This window comes from Lithobates pipiens, unplaced genomic scaffold (genome assembly GCF_037356315.1).
Source record: "Lithobates pipiens isolate NorthernLeopardFrog02 unplaced genomic scaffold, aLitPip1_a1.2 Scaffold_18, whole genome shotgun sequence".
In the NCBI taxonomy this organism is placed as follows: Eukaryota; Metazoa; Chordata; class Amphibia; order Anura; family Ranidae; genus Lithobates; species Lithobates pipiens.
In genome coordinates, this window is record NW_027507758.1 from 482,172,382 (window position 1) to 482,198,196 (window position 25,815).

The 25,815-nt window shown below is 42.5% G+C and overlaps 1 long non-coding RNA gene across 1 annotated transcript in view; it reads right to left on the bottom strand.

Moving 5' to 3' along the window:
* LOC143988680 (uncharacterized) overlaps window positions 1-25,815 on the bottom strand; it is a 79,389-nt gene that overhangs the window by 15,107 nt on the left and 38,467 nt on the right. Inside the window, exons 2-3 of the long non-coding RNA XR_013276893.1 lie at window positions 23,941-23,988; window positions 6,271-6,394 (exon numbers count right to left, since the gene is read on the bottom strand). This is a non-coding gene — a long non-coding RNA (uncharacterized LOC143988680). The remainder of the gene's footprint in view (window positions 1-6,270; window positions 6,395-23,940; window positions 23,989-25,815) is intronic.

Genomic DNA, 25,815 nt, shown 5'->3' on the forward strand with positions numbered 1-25,815 from the left:
TAAAAAAAAAAAAATGATATATGTCTTATCTTTCTCAATGGGCTTATGGGACAGACTGTGCATGCTTCACATAAAACTTAAATCTGCCCATACCACCCTAGCTCCATTATATCTCAACCTACAGTTCACCCCTGGTCTCACACTCTCTGTATTTAACTGGTGGCAAAATTCATTTTTTGGGGGGAATTGCAGATATGTATATAAGGGTAATAGTGTCAGGGCTGGGCTCAGTCCTTCCTTCTCTGAGCTGGCAGCTCAGCCGTCAGCCAATTGCCAGCTCCTATCTCTCCACAGTGACTCAGATGTTGTTGATCTGCTCGTTAGTCCTGCCTACTTAAAGCCGTCCAGCTCACTTTGTTTCTGCCTTCACCTTTGCTCACATCTCAAAGACTTTCTCCTACGTTCCTGTTGAAGACTTGCTCGGCTGACGTCCCTTCTGGCTCCTGATCCTGCTTGCTGTACTACGTTGATCTCTGGCTCTCTGACATTGGCATTGACTGACTACCTGATCTGGTTACTGAACTCTGGTTATGTATTGACTATGCTTACTCTGTTTACCTTTTTATTATAATTAAACTAGTGTGATTAACTGTACTTTTGTCACGGTCCGATTCATGGTTTCTGCCAAATAGTCTATTGCCTGTACAATTATTGCAAGAGAAATACCAGCTACCCGACAGAACTTTATCGCTACTCACAAATCTCTCACTTTAAAACTTCTCTACAACGTAAGAATGACCTATCTTGCATGACAGAGTTGAAATTTTTGCACAGGAATTTGTGCTGCCTATCAGTGCCACCTATCAGTCCTCATCAATGCCTACTATCAGTACCGGCTAGCAGTGCCTCCTCAGCAGGACTCTGAGCTGAGAGCGTCTCTCTCATACAGCTCAGAGCCTGCACTGATAGTTTTCCCTCCCTCCTTCCCTCGGATGGGAGAGGAAAGATCAGATCTTCTTCTCCTGCCCCTCTCCTCCTGTGTGTGCACTGCGGGAATTGTTAAGTGCAGCAGTTGAATGATCAAAAGCTCAGAGTCCTGCTGAGGAAGCACTGCTAGGCAGCACTGATAGATTGCACTAATGGGCACTGATGCTGCCTGGTGTGGTGTCCCATGGCAGATAGCACCTAGCTCTTGAAGTGGGACGTGGCAGTGGGTGGAACACCCCCTCACAGGATGTCTTTTCAGATTGCCTAATATGGGCAAGTTTGAGTTACTTAACAGTGTCATATTGAACTGAGAATAAGGCCCCTTTCACACATGCGGACGATATGTCCGTATTTCATCCATCCATTTGCGGATGAAATACGGGCATACATTCATCCCTATGGGATAACGGGTGTCCGCAGACACCCGATTTCGTCCGCCTCCGCTACTGTCCGATTCTGCAGACGGAGGAAAATACTATTTTCTATCCGTCTGCAGAGCGGATCGGATGAACACGGACAGACGGTCCGTGCTCATCCGATCCCCATAGAGGAGAGCGGAGAGCTGACAGGGCGGTCCCCGCACAGTGTGCGGAGACCGCCCTGTCCGCAGCCAGCTCAGCGGGGACAACGGAGCGATCCCCGCTGAGCGAGCGGATCATCACGGGGCGGATCATTACTGATCCGTCCCGTGTGAAAGGGGCCTAATCCTTTAAACATACTGATTGCGGATTCTATGTTTCTATATGGATGTTGGATGCCTCTGTCCAAATATTTGATGTTATCTAAGCTGACTTATCTGTTACCGCACACAATTAAAATTAAGAAATGTGTCTTATAACCTAATTCTCTCTATATGAGGCATTGGTTTCGTTTTTTTTTTTTTTTTTTTTACATGTTAGCGGGAACTTTGTACTTACGTGTCTATCCTGCAGTGTTTTGTACACTTTTTTAAAAAAATAATAAATATTATTAAAACTGAAAACTGATACATGTCAAACACACACTGAGGTTATGGAATTGACTGAAGTCCATTCATAACATAATCCCACCACACCTTCCTCTGATGTCCATTTTGGGTAATCCTCTGTTATTCCCAGGCTACACTATTTCATCAGTTCTTAAAACCTAGTTTAGTACCCATCTATGTCTAATACAGCACTTCCTCATGGAATCTGTGATACTCATAAACCCAGATCAGAGGATATATTCCAATCCCTTTAAATGAAAGCGATTGTAAAGTCTCTTTTTTTTTTTTGCTATAAAAATAACAAACATGTTATCCTTACCTGCTCTGTGCAGTGGATTTGCCAAACTGCAGCTCTGTGTGTCCATTCAGACATGGAGCTGTGGACTGGTACCGAATCCCTTTCTCTCCCAATTGGCTAACTGACTTTGATTGACAGCAGCGAGAACCAATGGCGCTGCTTCTGTGTCTCAGCCAATCAGAAGGGAGAGTCCCGGACAATGGAGACACTCGTGGAGTTCGCTGGACAGAGATGGGGCTCAGGCAAGTATGAGGGAGGCTGCTGCACACAGAAGTTTCTTTATCTTAATGCATAAAATGCATTAACCACTTTCAGACCGGACCATTTTGCTGGTAAATGACCAGAGGTCTTTTTACACTTTGGCACTGCGCTGCTTTAACTGGTAATTGCGCGGTCATGCAATGTTGTACCCAAACAAAATTTGCGTCCTTTTCTTCCCACAAATAGAGCTTTCTTTTGATGGTATTTGATTGCCTCTGCGATTTTTATTTTTTGCGATATAAACGTAAAAAGACCGCAAATTTTGAAAAAAAATGATATTTTCTACTTTTTGTTATTAGAAAAATCCAATAAACTCAATTTTAGTCATACATTTAGGCCAAAATGTATTCAGCCACATGTCTTTGGTAAAAAAAAAGTCAATAATTGTATATTTATTGGTTTGCGCAAAAGTTGTCACATCTACAAACTAAGGTACGTTTTCTGGAATTTACGCAGCTTTTAGTTTACGACTGCCTATCTCATTTCTTGAGGTGCTAAAATGACAGGGCAGTACAAAACCCCCCCAAATGACCCCATTTTGGAAAGTAGACCCCCTAAGGAAATTGATAAGAGGCATGTTGAGCCCATTGAATATTTTATTTTTTTGCCTCAAGCGATTGAATAATGACAAAAAAAAAATTTTTTTTTTTTTTTTACACAAAGTTGTCACTAAATGATATATTGCTCACACATGCTATGGGCGTATGTGAAATGACACCCCAAAATAAATTCTGCTGCTTCTCCTGAGTACGGGGATACCACATATGTGGGACTTTTTGGGAGCCTAGCCGCGTACAGGGCCCCGAAAACCAAGCACCGCCTTCAGGCTTTCTAAGGGCGTCAATTTTTGATTTCACGCCTCACTACCTATTACAGTTTTGAAGGCCATAAAATGCCAAGATGGCACAAAACCCCCACAAATGACCCCATTTTAGAAAGTAGACACCCCAAGCTATTTGCTGAGAGGCATGTTGAGTCCATGGAATATTTTATATTTTGCCACAAGTTGCGGGAAAATTACAAACTTTTTTTTTTTTTTTTTTTTTTTCACAAAGTTGTCACTAAATGATATATTGCTCATGCATGCCATGGGCATATGTGAAATGACACCCCAAAATAAATTCTGCTGCTTCTCCTGAGTACGGGGATACCACATATGTGGGACTTTTTGGGAGCCTAGCCGCGTACGGGGCCCCGAAAACCAAGCACCGCCTTCAGGCTTTCTAAGGGCGTAATTTTTTGAGTTCACTTCTCACTACCTATTACAGTTTTGAAGGCCATAAAATGCCAAGATGGCACAAAACCCCCACAAATGACCCCATTTTAGAAAGTAGACACCCCAAGCTATTTGCTGAGAGGCATGTTGAGTCCATGGAATATTTTATATTTTGCCACAAGTTGCGGGAAAATTACAAACTTTTTTTTTTTTCACAAAGTTGTCACTAAATGATATATTGCTCACGCATGCCATGGGCATATGTGAAATGACACCCCAAAATAAATTCTGCTGCTTCTCCTGAGTACGGGGATACCACATATGTGGGACTTTTTGGGAGCCTAGCCGCGTACGGGGCCCCAAAAACCAAGCACCGCCTTCAGGCTTTCTAAGGGCGTTACAGTTTTGAAGGCCATAAAATGCCAAGATGGCACAAACCCCCCCCCCCCCAAATGACCCCATTTTAGAAAGTAGACACCCCTAAATTTAGGGGTACACTAGTGAGACTAGGTAATAAATGGCGGGTGCCCTGAAACTATAAAAAAATAACTAACCAACCAGCGTCACCTGTAACAGTTATATGGTGATCACTGGTGAAAGGGTTAACTAGGGGGCAATCAGGGGGCTTTATGCGGTAGTATATGGGGGTCCCTGGCGCTATAAAAAGCTGCGGCGAACCTAAATACCTACCTGCCTAACTAGCGTCACCTGTGACACTAATACAGCGATCAGAAAAACGATCGCTTATTAGGCTGGGTTCACACTGGAGCGATGCGGGAACGCCACGAATGCGCGGCGGGTTCCCGCATCGCATGCCTCCCGGCGGCAGTTCACACTGCCCTATGCGAACTGCTGGGAGTGTCAGTGAAATGTTAATGACACCCCCAGATCAGTTCGCATATCGCAGTGCGATCTGCAAACTTGGATCGCATGGTGTGAACACCCATGCGATCCGATTCTGCTGCGGACCAAAAAAAGGGTCCCGTGCGAGTTTGCGGCGGGTGCGACACGAATTCAGCCATACTATCTGTATAGCTGAACTCGAATCGCACAGAGATCGGATGTGATTTGCACTGCAGTGCGGTGCGAATCACATCCGTTCTCATAAACCGCTGCAATGTGAACCCAGCCTTAGTGACACTGGCGACGGGGGGTGATCACGGGGTTAAACCTTTATTGGGGGGGTTAGGGGGGTACCTTAGAACTAAAGGGGGCTAACCCTAACTGCCCTAACAGTTATTAGTCACAAATGACACCTGCCGGGTGATCAGGGGGTTAAACCTTTATTAGGTAATAAATGGCGGGTGCCCTGAAACTATAAAAAAATAACTAACCAACCAGCGTCACCTGTAACAGTTATATGGTGATCACTGGTGAAAGGGTTAACTAGGGGGCAATCAGGGGGCTTTATGCGGTAGTATATGGGGGTCCCTAGCGCTATAAAAAGCTGCGGCGAACCTAAATACCTACCTGCCTAACTAGCGTCACCTGTGACACTAATACGGCGATCAGAAAAATGATCGCTTATTAGGCTGGGTTCACACTGGAGCGATGCGGAAACGCCGCGAATCCGCGGCGGGTTCCCGCATCGCATGCCTCCCGGCGGCAGTTCACACTGCCCTATGCGAACTGCTGGGAGTGTCAGTGAAATGTTACTGACACCCCCAGATCAGTTCGCATATCGCAGTGCGATCTGCAAACTCGGATCGCATGGTGTGAACACCCATGCGATCCGATTCTGCTGCGGGCCAAAAAAAGGGTCCCGTGCGAATTTGCGGCGGGTGCGGCGGGTGTGGCGGGTGCGGCGAATGGCTGAACTCGAATCGCACAGAGATCGGATGTGATTTGCACTGCAGTGCGGTGCGAATCACATTCGTTCTCATAAACCGCTGCAATGTGAACCCAGCCTTAGTGACACTGGCGACGGGGGGTGATCACGGGGTTAAACCTTTATTGGGGGGGTTAGGGGGGTACATTAGAACTAAAGGGGGCTAACCCTAACTGCCCTAACAGTTATTACAGTCACAAATGACACCAATGCAAAAAAAAAAAAAAAAAAAAAAAAAATGACATTGGTGTCACTGTGACTGGGGGGCAGGGGTAATTGGGGGGGTGATCGGGGGGTAAAGGGGGGGTGTGAGTGTGCCTGGCATGTTCTACTGTGTGTGGGATGTGTTGGTGCAACTCACTGATCCGCTCTCCTCCGTGTCGGAACGAAAAATACCGACACGGAGGAGAGAATACATCACTTCCTCTCCTGTGTTTACATTACAGGAGAGGAAGTGATGTCACCGGGGATTTCCATTCGTCGGGAGCGATCGCGAGGGGGTGGCCATGAATGAATGGCCGTCCCCTCGTCCGGGATCGCTCCCGAACGAAAACCGACCGCCGCAGGCACCGGGCGGGGGCCCGATCGGGCCCCCGACCCGCGGGAGGCAAAGGACGTACATGTATGTGCTTATGCCTGCCCGTGCCATTCTGATGACGTACATCGGCGTGCGGCGGTCGGCAAGTGGTTAAGATAAAAAAAACTTCTGACTTTACAACCCCTTTAAAGTATACCTAAACATCAAAACAAAAATGTAGCATTGTTCAGCTTACCAGTCTTTAGATGAAGTGGCTGCTTTCGTATTACAAGATTTTCTCCTTTTATTTTCACTGGTAATTTTGTGGGGAAAAAAACACTTCCTTCCCGTCCATGTGTGGCTACATTCCTCCGTTGCATCTGTGAAGGGAGACATGGATTTTGTCCAGGCTGAATTTCCAACATGTCTTTTTCGTTCATCTCCATTACATGTGGAGTGATAAGATTTGTAATAGTTTACAAAAGAAAGATCATACAGTATCAATTTCTGGCAAGATCAACAGGTATTTTCTGTATCTGCTAAAAATGTTCTTTAGCCCAAAAAATTAAAACTAATGAAGCCACCACATCAATAGACTGGTCAGCTGCAATATATTACATTTTTGTTCTTGGGTTTAGTTGTCCGCACCTTCTCCAATTCATAACACGTAGCTTGTCAGACTTGCCTTTGCTTACAGTTTTTGAACAGTTTGCTTTCAAAAGTATACACTTTAATTTTAGTACCAACTCAGACCAATCGCTCTCCCTATGTGTCATAGTGTAAACCTACCTAGGGGCAATTATCCCACTGGAAACTTGGAACCAGATTTGGGCCACTGCAGCCAACAGCTTGGCTCATGTGCTGGCTGTATAGGCGAAGTACCGAATCCTTCTCCGTCTGTACTTGCTCCTTTTGGAGGATCTCTTGTGCCGCAGCCTATTTGCGGATGGAAGTGATTGTAAAGCCTATTTTTTTTTTTCTTAAAATAACAAACATGTCGTACTTACCTGCTCTGTGGCCTCGGCTCACGTGCTCATTGCTGGATCGATATCAGGTTAATGTGAATATTCAGGAGGGCTGAAGCTTGCACCAATACCCAATTTAATCCAATTACCCATATCCCAAGGAAAGTTACATAGTAGGTGAGGTTGAAAAAAGACACATGTCCATCAAGTCCAACCTATGTGTGAGATTATATGTCAGTATTGCATTGTATATCCCTGCATGTCGCAGTCATTCAGGTGCTTATCTAATCGTTTTTTGAAACTATGGATGCTCCCCGCTGAGACCACCGCCCGTGGAAGGGAATTCCACATCTTTGCTGCTCTTACAGTAAAGAACCCTCTACGTAGTTTAAGGTTAAACCTTTTTTCTTCTAAATTTAATGAGTGGCCACGTGTCTTGTTAAACTCCCTTCTGTGAAAAAGTTTTATCCCTATTGTGGGGGCACCAATACGGTATTTATAAATTGAAATCATATCCTCTCTAAAGTGTCTCAGAGAGAATACGTTCAGTGCTCGTAACCTTTCCTCAGAACTAATATCCTCCAGACCCTTTATTAGCTTGGTTGCCCTTCTTTGTACTTTCTCCATTTCCAGTATATCCTTGCTGAGGACCGGTGCCCAGAACTGGACAGCATACACTAGGTGCGGCCGGACCAGAGTCTCGTAGAGCGGGAGAATTATCGTTTTATCTCTGGAATTGATCCCCTTTTCAATGCATGCCAATATTCTGTTTTCTTTTTTAGCAGCAGCTTGGCATTGCATACCGCTGCTGAGCCTATCATCTACTAGGACATCCAGGTCCTTTTCCATCCTAGATTGCCCCAGAGGTTCTCCCCCCAGTGTATAGTTGGCATTCATATTTTTGCCACCCAAATGCATTATTTTACATTTTCAACATTAAATCTCATGTGCATTTAGTTGCCCACCCCATTAAGTTGTTCAAATCTTTTTTGTAAGGTTTTCACATCCTGCGGAGAAGTTATTGCCCTGCTTAGCTTAGTATCGTCGGCAAATACAGAGATTGAACTATTTACCCTATCCTCCAGGTTGTTTATGAACAAAATAAATAGAACTGGTCCCAGCACAGAACCCTGGGGAACCTCACTACCCACCCTGACCATTCTGAGTACTCCCCATTTATCACCACCCTCTGAACTCGCCCTTGTAGCCAGTTTTCAATCCATGTACTCACCCTATGGTACATGCCAACGGACCTTATTTTGTACAGTAAACATTTATGGGGAACTGTGTCAAATGTTTTTGCAAAATCCAGATACACCACGTCTACGGGCCTTCCTTTATCTAGATGGCAACTCACTTCTTCATAGAAGGTTAGTAGATTGGTTTGGCAAGAAAGAATCTTCATGAATCCATGCTGATTATTGCTAATGATACCGTTTTTGTTACTAAAATCTTGTATATAGTCCCTTATCATCCCTTCCAAGAGCTTGCATACTATTGATGTTAGGCTAACTGGTCTGTAATTCCCAGGGATGCATTTTGGGCCATTTTAAAATTTTGGTGCTACAAAAAAAGAAAGAGAAATCCAATCACCTGGTAAAGTCAAAATGGTATTAGCCAGGGCCTGGAAGTCCCCTGCAATAACCTTTGTGGATGTCAAGTACAGAGTCTCTCAGATTATATTTTCTGAGAAACTTACAGCAAAACAGACTGACACTATGATAACATTTAAAAAGTCTTGAAAAAGCCTTGAAAAAGTATTCATACCCCTTGAAATGTTCCACATTTTGTTATGTTACAACCAAAAAGGTAAATGTAAGGCACATAATTGTGAGGTGGAAGGAAAATGATAAATGGTTTTCAAATTTATTTAACAAATAAATATATGAAAAGAGTGGTGTGCATTTGTATGCAGCCCCTTTATTCTGATACCCCTAACTAAAATCTAGGGGAACCAATTGCCTTCAGAAGACCTAATTAGTAAACAGAGTCCACCTGTGTGTAATTCAATTTCAGTATAAATACAGTTGTTCTACGAAGCCCTCAGAGGCTTGTTATAGAACCTTAGTAAACAAACAGCATCATGAAGGCCAAGGAACACACCAGACAGACCAGGCATAAAGTTGTGGAGAGGTTTAAAGCAGGGTTAGGTTTTAAAAAAAAATATCCCAAGCTTTGAACATCCCATGGAGCACTGTTCAATCAATCATCCGAAAATGGAAAGAATATGGCACAACTGCAAACCAACCAAGACACGCCCGTCCCCCTAAACTGACAGGCCAGGCAAGGAGAGAATTAATCACAGAAGAGGCCAACTGTAACTTTGGAGGAGTTACAAAGATCCACAGCTCAGGTGGGAGAATCTGTTAACAGGACAACTATTAGTCGTGCACTCCACAAATCTGGCCTTTATGGAAGAGCAGCAAGAAGAAAGCCATAAGAAGCCATGTGGGAGACACAGCAAATGTGGAAGAAGGTGCTCTGGTCAGATCAGATGAGACCAAAATTGAACTTTTTGGCCTTAAAGCAAAAACGCTATGTGTGGCGGAGAACTAAACATTACCCTGAACACACAATCCCCACCGTGAAACATGGTGGTGGCAGCATCATGTTGTGGGGATCATTTTTTTTTCAGCAGGGACAGGGAAGCTGGTCAGAGTTGATGGGAAGATGGATGGAGCCAAATACAGGGCAATCTTAAAATAAAACTTTTTAGAGTCTGTAAAAAGACTTGAGACTGGGGTAGAGGCTCACCTTCTAGCAGGACAATGACCGTAAACATACAGCCAGAGCTTTAATGGAATGGTTTAGATCAAAGCATATTCATCATGTGTTAAAAGTCCAGACCTAAATCCAATTCAGAAACTATGGCAAGACTTTAAAATCACAATCATTTCCAATCTGACAGAACTTGACCTATTTTGCAAAGAAGAATGGGCAAAAATGTCACTCTAGATGTGCAAAGCTGGTAGAGACATTCCCATAAGATTTGCAGCTTTAATTATAGGGAAAGGTGGTTCTACAATGTATTGACTCAGGTGGGTTGAATACAAATGCACGCCACACTTTTTAAATATTTATTTGTATAACATTTTTGAAAACCATTTAACATTTTCCTTCCACTTCACAATTATGTGCCACTTTGTGTTGGTCTATCACATAAAATCCCATTAAAATACATTTACATTTTTGGTTGTACCATGACAAAATGTGGAAAATTTCAAGGGGTATCAATACTTTTTCAATGCACTGTATAGACAAAAGTGTATTAACTCAGTAGCAGTTGTACATCAAATAGAAAAATTATGGTGCGTAACAAAACATTTAGCATGACAAAGAGCAAATTAATAATGCTTTAACAGAACAACAATAATTGTGGTACTTGCTTGGTTCAGTAGTGCTCAACTGTCAGGCTGGGTTCACACTATTGCGAAACCCACATTTAATTCGCATAGCAGGAGATTGTGACCGTCTTTCTATGGAACCGGTTCACACATCTCCACAGCGGCTCCAGTGGGAATTGCAGAGGAGCCCTGTGTGTCTTTTGGTCCATTTCAGGTCCGAATTCAGCCTGAAATCAGACCTGAAATGGTGAACGGGCACCGGACTTCTGCTGTGAGCGGCTGCGTGCTGCAATGTGAACCCAGCCTAATTAAATCTTACATATATAACAAAATTTATTGAACAAAAACATTGATACATGTGAATCAACTGCAACATGTTATATAAGAGGCACAAGCGTACCCCATTCTATCTAAGCACAAACAAAATTACAAATTCTTCTACAATATTATTCTTCTAAAATATGTTGCACTTGATGCAAATGTATTCATTTTTTGTTACAGACAGGACATAGCAAGTACAAATCATTTTCTATATGTATCTGTTTGTGCACAAATACTGCTGCATCCATTCACACCTGTGTAACCTGTTGATAATTCCTTTACTAGCTATACTCAGAAAATTGTACATTCACAAATTATGCATTGAATGATACCTGATAATAGAGAAATAAATGCTCCCAGCTTCATAAAATGTGCAAGTTTATTGTGTTTAATCATTTGATATGGTTAAGTGAAACTGTGCTTTGCCCTGCAGATTCACACTAATGCCTGCCCCCATACTTTCCTTTTCCTCAGTATTCTACCACCCTGTTTGCCTAGAGCAGTGGTCTCCAAACTGCAGGTCGGGGGACAGATGCGGCTTTTTCTTGCCATTTTCCAGCCCTTGGGGCACTTTTGCTTCCACTGATACAAAACTGATACAAAACCCTATTCCTCCCATTAACATCAACTTTGGGGTACTATTTCTCTAATTGACACCAATGATAGGGCACTATGCCTGCCACTGACACCAATGATGAGACAGTATTCCTTCCACTGACACGAATGATGGGGCACTATTTTTACCACTGATACCAATGATTGGGCAGTATTCCTCCCACTAATAACAATGATTGACACTATACCACTGACACCAACAATGGAGCACTATTCCTCCAACTGACACCAAGGATAGGGCACTATTCTTACCACTAACACCAACGATGAATTGTTTGCTGCCACTGATGCCAGGACAATTTTTACTCCCAATGGCCACAGTCCGGCCCCCCCTAAAGTCTGAAGGACAGTAAACTGGCCCTTTGTTTAGAAAGTTTGGAGACTAGAGCATGGGCAGGGCACAGGTTTACTTTAAAGTGTATGCAAAAGCTAACAATCAAACTCTTTTATTTGCTACTTTTTGGGCTGTTAAACGTATAATTAAAATAGTTTTGTTATATCTATAAGATAAGTGCAAAAAATACCTGCTGATCCTGCCTGAAATCCAGCGATGTTGAAAACATCCTGTGTACTCTTGTCTGTGCTGCACTGAAATCCCAAAGAGTCCAATCAGCCCTACCCAGTTCACTTCTGTAAACTACAGAACACCTCCCTCTATGTTACGGTGATAAGCATGTTATTCCCCCATAATTACACTACAGTGACTGAACTTTTCCACCTCAGTACAGGAAATACAAAAGTGGCAGGGTTACTAAGTGAAAAATTTGGTTAAAAAAAAAACTTATAAAAAAATAAAACTAATGCAACCACCACATCAACAGATTAATAAAATAAATTACAATTAGCGCTGAACCCTCTGAAAAATTAACATTTCTCTCACACAGTTCAAATGGTGATTTTGAGGTATATATTGAATATACTATACTAAATCATGGTTATAGAGAAGTAGGAATGAATATTCTAGCATTGGAAAGAGTACATGCAGACCTCTTGGGAGGAGGACTACTGGGACAAATCATTTCTACAGAGGGAGGATAAATGGATACATAAACTCTGAGCAACAATATATCAGGTTCAATTTATCCATTAGCTTCAAATCATTTCTATAAGAGGTGGGCTCACACATTGATCCCTGATGCACTAGATTACTGTCAATGCTGAATGATGATTGAAGTGTAACATTATCAATGGTTATATATTGATGTAAATTGTTGATTATAATCATTTATGAATTTGCAATTAAGGTGCGAGTAAAAATGTATTCAGACAAGTGATGTGCCTATGTGCAAATATCTACCTGGAATGGGAGTGGGGGGTTAGGGATCCCTTGGGCACATGTCATCTCCTCCAATTTTGATTTGAGAGGGAGAGCCCATAGGGATGTGTACATGTCACCGATAAACATAGGTGTGGGCAGCCTATTGCATTAGGGTGTGCACCCTCAAAACTCAAACACACATATGCCTTTCTCTGCAGCCTCAGCTGCATGAGGCAGTGAATGAATGAGAAGTCCTCTGTGCCGAGTGGTTTCCTGTTCATTCACAAACGGAATTGTAGGAAACACAGTTTACTATACTTCAGTTATGAATGAACACAGTGAGTGAGTGTGTTCATTTAAAAAAAGGAAGGGGCTAGTAAATTACATATTTACTGGCCCCTTTCCCTGCTCTCTATCCTGAAACATCCCCTGCAGCAGAGGAGGGTGGGGGAAAGGAGAAGAGAGTAGCCAATAGGAATACAGGGCGGGGGGCCGAAAAGGCAGGGGGAAGCCTGGCAGTAGGGGGGGGGGATCGGCACAGGAACATAGTAATCAGGGTGTGCCGATAAAGTTGATATATATGCTGGTATTTTGTGTATAATTGTGAAGGAAAAATAAAGTGAAATAAACGAGTATTAAAATCAACCAATATAGCAATTGAGCAATTAGGCTGGTATAATACAAAGGGTGATGCTCGTGGAGTCATTTCAATCCTTTCCGATTTATCGTTGGACCATTTAGCACTATTCAAGTGGATTTTTGTAAGTGTACATCTGTTTTTACAATAAAACGCATTTTATACAGTTTTACACTATGTGTAACCATTTATTCCCTACATATATGTCCAGGAGCGTCCTTTCCTATTGGTGTCTGCTGTGCATTGAGAGCCTATTCGTTATAAGTGGAACCTCTCCATTCAATCGGCAATGGGGTGATCCCATACCATCTATTCTATCCGATACAGCTGGACATGGTTGAGGTATCAGAAAAAAAAAAAAAATGTCCTAGAATCCACTTTCACCTATATGAGTATAAATTAATAAAGTATCAGCCGATTTGTCAGTAATAGATGGGATACCTGCCCTATAAGAAAAATCACTACATGAAAAAATAAAAAAAGGAGGGATAAGAGAGTCCCAAGAAAGCAAAAAAAGGAAAAAGGGGAAGAATCAACCAGGGCTTATGATACAAAAATACAAAATAGGCTTTATTGAAACGTGGGGGGTGGGATTACATATACCAAGATTCAAATATATGCAAGAAAAAATATATATAATTATATAATTTATATATTGGTTTAATTTAGTGAGATATATTGTGTTAGTTAGGATACACTTTTTTATTGCATATTATTGAATCTTGGTATATGTAATCCCCCCACACGTTTCAATAAAGCCTATTTTGTGTTTTTTTTTATCATAAGCCGTAGTTAATCCTTCCCCTTTTTTTTTGCTTTCTTGGGACTCTCTTGTCCCTCTTTTTTTATTTTTTCATATGGTTGAGGTATCACCTCACACATGCTTGTTTGACTCAATACACACCAGTATGAGTCCACATCTTTTGGTAAGCGTGCCCAATTTACTCTATGGTGGTGGGCCGCACATTAACCGCTTCAGCCTCTGACCATTTGGCTGCCAAATGACCAGGTGACTTTTTGCGATTCGGTACTACTTCACGCAAATAGAGCTTTCTTTTGGTGGTATTTGATCACGTCTGTGTTTTTTTATTTTTTGCGCTATAAACAAAAATAGAGGGACAATTTTGAAAAAAAAAAGCAATATTTTTGAATTTTTGCTATAATAAATATCCCCAAAAATATATTAAAAATATATTTTTTTTCCTCAGTTTAGGCCGATACACATTCTTCTACATATTTTTGGTAAAAAAAAATTGCAATAAGTGTTTATTGATTGGTTTATGCAAAAGTTATATATATTTTTTTTATAAGTAATGGCAGCGATCAGCGATTTTTATTGTGACTGTGACATTATGGCAGACACATCGGACAATTTTAACACATTTTTGGGACCATTGGCATTAATACAGAGATCAATGCTATAAAATTGCATTGATTACTGTAAAAATGTTACTGGCAGTGAAGAGGTTAACCACTAGGGGGGCGGGGAAGGGGTTAAGTGTATCCTAGGGAGTGATTATTCTAACTGTCTGGGGGATGGGCTAGCAGTGACACGACACTGATTGCTGCTCCCGATGAGAGGGAGCAGACGACCAGTGTCCTGTCACTAGGCAGAAAGGGGAGATGCTGTGTCTATACTGGCATCTCCTCATTCTTCAGCTCTGTGACACGATGGGGGCACCCAGCAGACATTGAGTCCGTGGGTCTTGCGGGCGCAGCCACGGAGCTCGTGACAGGCGCGCACAGCGGGAAATGCAAAGTAACCTACAGGTACGTTACTTTGCCCAGCCGTGCCATTCTGCCGACATATATCGGCGTGAGTCGGTCTTTAAGTGGTTAAGGGAGAAATGTTTTCTTCTACTGTGCTCTCACCTGGGTTCACTTCAAGGTTATTGATTCACTGTTATTAATTATAGCACGGTTTTTCATAACTCCATTCTGTTTCATTTTTTGTTGATGTACTTTACATTTTGAATTTTATATGCATTATACCAGCCTAATGACTCAATTGCCATATTGATTGATTTCAATACTTGTTTATTGCACTTTATTATTCCTCCACATTTATACATGTAGCCAAGGGTTTGCTACTATAGTTAGGAAGTGAATCTACTTTTCCACAGGCATCATACAGCTAGACTTTGGGGGGCTTGTCTGTTCCCCTGCGCTGTAAGTCAGTACTGTTTTTGCACTCACATATAAAGAGAAATCTACAAGTGGTGATATTTCTTCAATTAAGCCATCTTCAGCATTTCTTTTCCTCCGTCTTTGTGGATTACAAATACTGCAGTTTAAACATCAGGCTATCTGAAGATATCTGGAGTTGAAATAACTTTTGCCGTCTTACTCTTTTCCTAAGCATTGCTGTTACACTCATAAGCTGAACTCTGAATTACAACCCAGGGGGAGCCATTGAGTATATGCTAGACTTCATACTGTGTTTCTGAATGTAAAGATTATATGCTGTATTTTGGTCTGTGTGTTGAGGCCTTGGTGGGAAGGTATTCAATATATGTTTGAAGATATTGGGTACTTATCCCTCTGTACCCCTGTTCACATATACCCCCAGTGGCGGCCCGTCCATAGGGGCGCCTGGGCGCCGCCCCCCTGCTGTAGTAACAAAAAAAATGAATAACTTTTTTTTAAATGGCCCCTTTAAGAAAAAAAAAAAAAAAACAATGCCCTTTAACTAAGTGCACTGTGTCTGGGCGCCGGACACAGTGCACTATGGTAAGCGCCACGTCTATGCAATCACGAGACTGCAGACGTGGCGCTTCATTGGCGGGGTTTGGAGATGCTTTGTGGCGCAATCGATCGCGCCGACCAGCATCTGCCCGACCGAGTGCTTTGTTCTCAGTGTGAGAACAAAGTCACTTCCAGCGGGCTACAAAAAGATGGCCGCCGTGAGGACTAATCCCATGTGTTCAGTGGAGAGGGGAGGCCCCTCCCCTCTCCACTGAGAACACAGAAAACCAGGAAGTAATGGACTGGCCGCCGCTGCTTGAATGTCTTTTACACAGGAATCATTGCATTTGTATAGCACTGATTGCTGTATAAATGACAATGGTCCCAAAAATGTGTCCAAAATGTCCCACGTGTCTGCCATAATGTCGCAGTCATGATAAAAATCGCTGATCGCCTACATTACTAGTAGAACAAAAAAATATTAATTAAAATGCCATAAAACTATCCCCTATTTTTTAAACGCTATAACTTTTGCACAAACCAATCAATACACACTTATTGCGATTTATTTTTTATTTTTTTACCAAAAATATGTAGAATATGTATCGGCCTAAACTGAGGAAAACATTTTTTTATATATATTTTTGAGGGATATTTGTTATAGAAAATTTTTAAAAATAATGTGGTTTTTTTTTCAAAATTGTCACTCTTTTTTTGTTTATAGTGCAAAAAATAAAAACCGCAGGGGTGATCAAATACCAATAAAAGAAATCTCTATTTGCGGGGAAAAAATGGACATCAATTTTGTTTGGGAGCCACGTCGCAGGAGCATGCAATTGTCAGTTAAGGCGACGCAGTGCGAATCACAAAAAGTGCTCTGGTCAGGAAGGGAGTAAAATCTTCTGGGGCTGAAGTGGTTAATTCCGCTTTAAGACAGTCAGCAGATCAGCCTCTACGAACTCAGCAGTGCCCAAAAATGGAGAGCAGCTAAGCATGTGCAGAGCAGGGTGAGACTAGGGATGGGCCCAATGTTCGAGTCGAACATAAGTTCAACTCGAATATCAGGTGTTCGCCCGTTCGCCGAATACCGAACATTATGGGGGTTTTCAGGAAATTTGACGCCCCATAATGCACTGCAAGATTGCAGGGCACTGATGTCTGATAATTGGCCAAAGCATGCACCTAAGCTTAAGTTTTTAAACAACTGTTTTTTCAGGTGCATTGATTTTAATAATGCTTACAGTGAAACAATGAAAATGAAATATTTCTTTAAATATCATGCCTGGGGGTCCCCTTAGTCCTTTTTTTTTTTTTACCACAAATAGAGCTTTCTTTTGATGGTATTTGATCACCTCTGCGGTTTTTATTTTTTGTGCTATAAACAAAAATAGTGACAATTTTGAAAAAAACGCATTATTACTTTTTGCTATAATAAATATCCCCCTAAAATATATATACATTTTTTTTCCTAATTTTAGGCCGATATGTATTATTCTACATATTTTTGGTAAAAAAAAAAAAATCGCAGTAAGTGTATATTGATTGGTTAGCGCGAAAGTTATAGTGTCTACAAAATAGGGGATAGCTTTATGGCATTTTTATTATTATTTTTTACTAGTAATGGCAGTGATCTGCGATTTTTGTTGGGACTGCATTATGGTGGACACATTGGACACATTTTTGGGACCATTGGCATTTATACAGCGATCAGTGCTATAAAAATGCACTGATTACTGTAAAAATTTCACTGGCAGGGAAGGGGTTAACCACTAGGGGGCGATCAAGGGGTTAATTGTGTTCCCTCTCTGTGTTCTAACTGAAGGGGGGGGGGGGGGGACTGTCTAGGGGAGATTGGTTCCGTCGGAAATATTTGGCACATGTTCCATTTCTACTTCAGTCAGAATTTTCGACGCAAGATGAGGGCATACACACAATCGTAATATACGATGAAAAGCTCCTGTTGGACTTTTTCTGTCGGACATTCCGCTCGTGTGTACGCGGCATAACCGTCACAGCTCGCTGTTCAGAGCGGAGGGGGAGAACTGAGCGATCAGCGGCGTTTGATCGCTCAGTTCTCACTGCGGAGCTGGTGAGGGACAGATGCAGCATCAGCTAGATGCTAGATCCATGTAGGCGAGTGTAAATGTTTTTTTTTTCTCAGTCCATACTTCTCTTTTAATGTAGAGGGGTATATTTTACTTTGAGTACTTTTTTATATAGTGATCGGGGAGACTTTTGTTGAGTCAATTATTTTAATACAGACAGTGGGTTGGCTTGGGGGACCCTAGTGGATCCAATTATCCCTTGAAAAACAACAGGCAAGCTTGATTTGTTACTGATCCATATTTAAGCTAACAACTAGGGATCATAGTGTAAAGCTATAAAGTTGATATGGTGATCTACATCTAAATTTCATTACATCAGGTTAAAGTGGTATCCTCTGTGGGCTCCCCCTCCTTTCCCTTCCCCACTGTTGGAGCGAGTGAGGTTCGCTCACAAGAGTATGGCACGGTAATTTTACATTGGCTGGTTACTTTCCGATGTATATAAACCTTGGTTGATCAATTTTTGATGATTAAGTGGCCGGTTCACACACACATTATATATATATATATATATATATATATATATATATATATATATATATATATATTCATATTCTCGCATCATATGTCTCCTGCTGCAGTTCACACTGACATTGGCAAACCACTGTGGGTGTCAAAAGAAAAGAAAGTTAATGCCACCCCCAGATTGGTTCACAGATCATACCCATACGATCCAATTCAAGAGCGGACAAAAAAAAGGGATCTGCACCATCTTGGTGCGAATGGGATGCGAATTTAGCCATATAATCTATATGGCTGAAATTGCATCGCACAGACAACGCATGTGATCTGCATAGCAGTGCGGTGCGAATCACATGCAATGTCTAACATCGCACAAGTGTAAACCCAGCCTTATACCCACCATAAAATATTCTCCTGAAAAAGTGAAATTAAATGCAGAGAGAGAAATCCCGGGTTGACATAATATTTTGCTCATTACAAAAAACAGTGTGAAATTTAGATTAGATGTAATACCAACTTAGACCTGGGAAAATTAGACCCACAACCTTGATTGCTGTGAACAATTAAGCGTGATTGGATAGAGGTACCCTTAATGTGTGGGTTTAACTTTATGATTATATTTACTGCATATGATGTAAAAAAAAAAGCTGTGAAATTTTAGATGACTTCTTTCATAGTAGTTATAACTTGAATGTACCTAGAAAGACCTATTAGAATAATGTGTTTATATAATTGACTAACAGGGGTAATGGTACATATATAAGGCGTTTTGCTCATGAAGCCAATAATTATCAATCTAGTACAGTGGGGCTACGCCCACACTATAGGGACTGACTGCTCCTTTATGCCTAAGGGACTGTGAAAGCAGATACTCCACCTGCAGGATTGCACTGCTACACCATTCTTTGCAACATCTTCACTCCTGCGTGTCTAAGGTACTCTGACATAATCAGAACCCATAGAATCAAAGCCCCACCACAACAGAGGATGTTTTACAAATGTAGTTAGCTCTTTAGACATTCAGGTTTAAGTTCCATTCTTGTGTTTAGATACTTATTAAAGCGGAGCTCCATCCAAAAGGGGAAGTTCCGCTCTAATCACTCCTTCCCCCAAATATGCCACATTTGGCATGTCATTTTTTTTTTGTGGGTGGGGGCAGGTATCTGACCGTTTTAACAGTTCTCCTTTCCCCTCCCTCCTTGCAATCTTCTGGGACATGTCATAGGTCCCAGAAGTTTGCCTGACCAAAGGGGCATCACTGCTTGACTCGTTCACGCACACACATGTGCACACCTGGTTGTGAAGCTGCAAGTTGTCACAGCCGAGTGCCTACACTTGCAATGCCGGTGCCGTTGAGAGGCAAGGAAGAGAAGCGAGGGTTCCCTTACTCCGAGTTCATTGAGGGACACAGCTCTTCTATGCTTGACCATAGGGTTGTAGCACCACCAACAGGAGCAGGACACTAGGCAGAAAAAAAAAACACAGCACAGCCTATGGATAGTCCTAGCTGGTACTGCATAAAATCCCCTCTTTGATAAAGGCAAGCCCGTTGTTTCTGACTGGTTTTTAAGGAGTAAGAACCTAGTTTCCTGCTGAGACCTGTGGTTTCTTAGCTTTATTTTTCTGGGATTTCTTCCTGTTGAGAGGGGTGGGTGTCTGTCAGTGAACTCAGAGAAAGGAATTTAATGGTGAGTAACAAAAATCCTGTTTTCTCTTACTTTTATTGATGAACACAGCTCTTAATTTCTTGACCATAAGGACATCTCAAAACAGTGCCCATAATGAGGGGTGGGAAAACACACAAAAATGGAACCACCAGGTAAACATGCCAACCACCCAAATTAACCCCTAAAAGGGCAACAAGAACCGCAAACAGTGAGCTGCAAAACCTTGATGCCAAAACAAGCATCCAAAGATACAAAGACACTAACTATGCAATATTTGTTAAAGGTTTACAAAGACGACCTTGCAAACCTGAGACACAGACACCTGATGCTGGAACGCCCAGTAGGCACCAATCACCCTTGTGGAATATGCCATAATGGGTAAGGGAGGTGCCCGACCCCTGATAGCATATGCCTGAACAATTGACTGCTGAGCCATTACAAAACTGTTGCAGCAGAGGCCACAGGACTTTCCTTGGACTGTCGGTGAGCACAAATAGAAAAACCCAGCTGCCGGTAAGGGCCATAGCTAACAAGTATACACAAACCATCCGGGTCACGTACAGTATCTCACAAAAATGAGTATACCCCTCACTTTTGTAAGTATTTTATTATATCTTTTCATGTGAGAACACTGAAGAAATGACACTTTGCTACAATGTACAGTAGTGAGTGTACAGATTGGGCCCAAAGTGTCAACATTTTGTGTGGCCACCATTATTTTCCATCTCTGCCTTAACCCTCTTGGGCATGGAGTTCACCTGAGCTTCACATGTTGCCACTGAAGTCCTCTTCCACTCCTCCATGACAACATCACAGAGCTGGTGGATACTTGTCTTTGTACTCCTCATGGTCTGTGCGCTGACAGGCTGACCCCCCAACCCTTCAACCTCTGCAGCAATGCTGGCAGCACTCATAAGTCTATTTCTCAAAGATAACCTCTGGATATGACGCTGAGCATGTGCACTCAACTTCTTTGGTCAACCATGGCAAGGCCTGTTCTTAATGGAACCTGTTCTGTTAAACCGCTGTATGGTCCTGGCCACCATGCTGCAGCTCAGTTTCATGGTTTTGGCAATCTTCTTACAGCTTAGGCCATCTTTATGTAGAGCAGCAATTCTTTTTTCAGATCCTCAGAGAGTTCTTTGCCATGAGGTGCCATGTTGAACTTCCAGTGACCAGTAGCAAAAACACCAAATTAATTACTTTGACATAGAGCGGGACAAATTGGGTGTCGTGGGGGGTTGGGTCTCAGACTAGGCAACGGACTACGCCGTTTGCACGCCTTCTCCAGGAGCTGGGCCTCACGGACGTGTGGAGGATGCATAACCCCGATGCTAGGGTGTTCTCCTTTCAATCAGCCTCTGTGGGGGGTTTAGCTCGCATTGATCTGGGATTGGGGAATGAATGTATGTTACCTCTGATTGTCTCCTCGGAATATCATGCCAGACGAATCTCTGACCACTCACCGTTCTCTGTGGACATTGGTCTGGGGGCAGTTAGGAAGGGGTGCACCTGGAAACTAAATCCATTCTGGTTGTCCCTTTTGCGGCACCCAGACCCGATATAGTCTCTTCTGGCCTCCTTTTTTCAGCAGAATATAGGATCCACAGATTTGTACACATGTGCGATTCGTTTCGTACGAATCGCAAATTCGTACGAATTTCCAAAAATTCGTACGTTTGGGAAGATCCGAAATACGAATTGCCGTGCGTCCGAATTCTGTACGGAATACGAACTTTTGTTTACGAATTCCGGATTTCGTACGACGACTCAGTCATTATGCTTATTATGACTTGCAAAAGACTTCTGTAATAGAAGTCAATGCAAGTTGCCTGAAGACATCAGTGAAGGACTTTCCTCCTCTCTGGGCAGGCTGCCAAGAAAAGATCAAAGTGATACAATGTTTCTTCTTCAATGGGCTGAACTCCATATGTAGAAGTTCTCAGTTTAACCATTTAAAGACTAAATCTTTTCTGACACTTGTTGCTTACAAGTAAAAATCCAGTATTTTCTGCTAGAAAATCACTCAGAAGCCCCAAAAAAGTGATATATTTTTTTAGCAGAGACCCTAGGGAATAAAATAGCAGTTGTTGCAATATTTTATGTGATGCGGTATTTGCGCAGCGGTCTTTCAAACGCAAGTTAGCCCTTTTTTTTTTGGTCGACCTCTAGAGAGCACTGACATTAGCAGCGTGACATACAGCAATGACACCTGCACCATGATAGAGTGCACTGACATCAGCAGCGTGACATAAAGCACTGAGACCAGCACCGTGATATACAGCACTGAGACCAGCACCGTGATATACAGCACTGAGACCAGCACCGTGATATACAGCACTGACACCTGCACCGTAAGCAGCCCCAGGAGGAAGTCAGCATAGCACAGGGATGGTGGGAGCCCCTCATAATAAGCAGCCCCAGGAGGAAGTCAGCACATCACAGGGATGGTGAACTTTACAAACCTACAGGTCATATTTGCAGCCACAAAATAATTACTAGCTGTGCACACATAGACACACCACATGGCCAATGACATAAAACATGTACGAGGTGAATCTGGGATCGACAACTACAAGCATTCTTTTTTTATATGTGAAATTCTGACAATTCAGGAATGTGGAGCGCATGAAGGCAATGGAGGAGAGGGAAGGTCAGGGTAGGCAAAGAAGAGGGTGCAGGAGATGAATCCTGAAAATGGCCGTAAATTTAAGAGGGTGCCACAGTGCCACCAACGGGCATAAACTGAAGAAATTCAAAGTGAGAAGTATTTCACCAGCACACCAAGGATCTCTAGAATGGTTTCAAGGTTTTATTCAGCAGTCATATAATCAGTGGCGGTGTGTCCATTAGGGGCGCACGGGCTGCTCCCTCTCTCCAGCCACCCTCCTCTATGACTAATGAATAGATTCATGCATTGCATGAATCTATTCATGGCCGCCGACTCCACTCCCTATTCAGGCGTCTGGCCCCTTTTTGGATGCCAGGTGCCTGAATTACAGAGGCGGGGCAGGGGGGGGGTGTTTTTCAAGAACCTGATTAGAGCCATAGGCTCTAATAGGCTTCAAAAAAGGTTGATGGCACAGTGGCTGCATTTGATGGGCACAGTGGCTGCAAGGGTGCATTTGATGGCACAATGGCTGAATTTGATGGGCACAGTGGCTGCAATTGATGGGCACAGTGGCTGCAATTGATGGAGCTCCTTGGCCCCTTTGCTGTGAGAATACAGTATTTTACAGTTTTGTGAGGTGAGAAAGACATGTCACCATAAATTACCTGATTGTGACTGGGTGACTAGTGTGTCCCAGTGACTTGAGAAGCTATGGTAGTGGGAAATTTGTGCTCCTTTTAAGACCAAGATTGTTTCAGAGCGAATATCTAGACTAATAAAGTGATACACTGATCCTCTAGCTTTGGGGGTTAGGAACAAGGCTATTACTGCACCAGAAAAAAAAATGTATTCATGTGATAAAGACCTTTCATTTAGTATAGTATATACAGTATAAAAGTTTATTGGGGTAAGGCTGTTTTTTGGAATATTTTTTACCCCCAAAAAAAAAAAAAAACTGCAATGTTCAATGCATGTTGGGCTCAAAAAAGGTCCAAGAAAATGCTCATATGGAGCGTTTTTGTGTACAGGTGTTGTACAGTTTTTTTAGGAGCATTTTTTTCCTGCCAGAAAACTTCTTTTAAAAACACAAACCAGCATTTGCAGCCTCTAAATGCTGAGCTTTCAAAAATCGTTACCACACTTACATGGCTTCTTTAATTTCAAGTGTGAAAATTGCTTTCACACAGGACGAAGAAAGTTAGTAGGTATGCTTGATCATTTCTTTTTGGGTAGGAATATAATTAGAAAGTTCTCACCTGTCCAGTTTTAACCTGCACAGTCTAGTTTCCAGGTTATTACTTGGGCTACAAGAAAAAGAAAGATGCATGAGAATAAAGAAGCAAAAATTGTATTGTTACCTAGCTGATCAGACAGAAAATATTGTCAAAATTCAAACACATTGTAGTGACGGAAAATATGTTAATGCTCATTTAGACCCCAGACCAACACTCAACCAACAATCCATTGTGAGTGCTTCTACTTGTCTCTGAGTTCAAGAAAGTCGCTTGCTTCTTCTATGTACATTGCCTTGATCTCTTCCTATAGCATTTGAATGGCCGAGCCAATTACGTTACAGCTGCGCCACAGCCCTCTCAATGGACTGCATGCGGTTTATTAAGGGTGCAGTGCACCGGTGACGTCCCTGGCTGCTACTAAAGTAAATATCTCCTAAACACTGCATGTATAGCTAAAACTAAGAGCTGATGTTGGCGTGAAACACGTTAGCTGGAGTGCTATGTTCCCTTGAATGTAGTGTGGAGAGTATTTCTTGAATATGTCTAAATAAAGGTGATTTTATTGGATGTGCGGCCGATTTGATTCTTCTCTTCTACTGACAAGAAATGAAAATACTTGGAGAGTTCAGTTGTTATTTCATCAAGCTCTACATGACAAAATAATTTACAAAAGGTCAAAATATTAACTGTGTACGATGCTTAAAACCGGGTGAAAAACAGCCAAATTCTGCTACTAAGGTGAGGTTGTGGGGTGTGTCACAGGTCATACACCATGGCAAGACTGAGCACAGCAACACAAGGTGGTTACACCGCATCAACAAGGTCTCTCCCAGGCAAAGATTTTAAAGCAGACTGGGATTTCAAGACATGGTGTTGAAGCTCTTTTGAAGAAGCACAAAGAAACGGCAATGTGGAGGACCACAGACACAGTGGTCGGGAGGTCTAAGGAGGCCTTTAATGCTACACATTGCTTTGGGAAGTCTGAGGAGGCTTGTAATCATACACAGTGCTCTGGGCAATTTGAGGAGACCTGTAATGCACAGTGTTCTGGTCCTCTGGACTCAGGAGGCCCGTAATGCATAATGCTATGGATGGTCGTCTGAGGAGGCCTGTAATGCTACACAGTGCTCTGGATGGCCCAGAGTCGAGACTCTCTGGAGGCCTGTAATGCACAGTGCTCTCGACAGTTGTCTGAGGAGGCTTGTATTGCTGCACAGTGCCAAGCATGCCACACCACTAAGCACACTATGGTCGCTACCTTGCTTACTGGGAGGGGGGAAGCACTCATGGGCTCTACAGGCGGATCGCCAAGGAAACCAGAAGTTCACGTGGGTAAACGTCCCTCCCTCACATTTTTGTTCATTGACAAAAATGGAATGGATTTTTGTCATAGTTTTCATCACTGGAAATATACCACTGACGAAAATTAGGAATGTTTTCTTTAAGAAAATCAACACTGGTGGTTGGCCAAGGAAACTTAATGCAGCAGAAGACATATTATGCTTACTTCCCTTTGACATTGGAAGATGTCCAGCAGTGCCTTCAGAACAGAACTTGTGGAAACCAGTGGGACCCGGATACACCCAACTGTCATGGACCCACCTCGCACGCCACTTTAACTGGCCACAGGCACATGGGTTCATTGAGATGTGTTGCTGTCTGATCTGCAGCTCATTCTGTAACCCGATCCTGAACCTGCATCTGCTTCAGTGTTAACCTGGCTCTCCTAACCTTGCTGCTGTCTTCAATCCTGACCCCTTGGCTTGCCTTTGACCTGCTCTGTGTACCTGTTTGTCTGATCTCCTGTTGCCAATCCTGCCTGAAGTTTGACCATTCTCTGCCTGCCACTTCTGTCTGATTGATCCGCTCTTATGACCTGGCTTGTCTGACCCTGCT